This window comes from Atta colombica, unplaced genomic scaffold (genome assembly GCF_001594045.1).
Source record: "Atta colombica isolate Treedump-2 unplaced genomic scaffold, Acol1.0 scaffold52, whole genome shotgun sequence".
Lineage (NCBI taxonomy): Eukaryota > Metazoa > Arthropoda > Insecta > Hymenoptera > Formicidae > Atta > Atta colombica.
The window spans coordinates 216,393-216,729 of NW_017259542.1; positions in this window are offsets into that span (position 1 = coordinate 216,393).

Sequence of the window (337 nt, forward strand, 5' to 3'; positions counted from 1 at the left end):
TAATGTCGGGGAGGGGCCGCAGATAATTGAAAGGAAAACTCAATTAGTTTGCTGAGCGAGACTCTGTTAATTGTTGGAAAGTTCAAGCTCGAAAGGTCGCACTATAACAGAAAAGAGGCGGCCCTGGCTGAATATTTCGAGCACAGCTTAATCGTAAAAGTACAGCTTTTCCCGAGTTTGAATTAGCAAAATCGTAAACGCGCAATAACAGATTCTATAATTCGCGATTTAATTTTTTATTCAGAATAGGAGACAGAGTCTACTTTAAAAAAAATAAATAATTATCTATTAAATATATTACGGCAATAAATATTGTGGATATATATAAATATAAAAT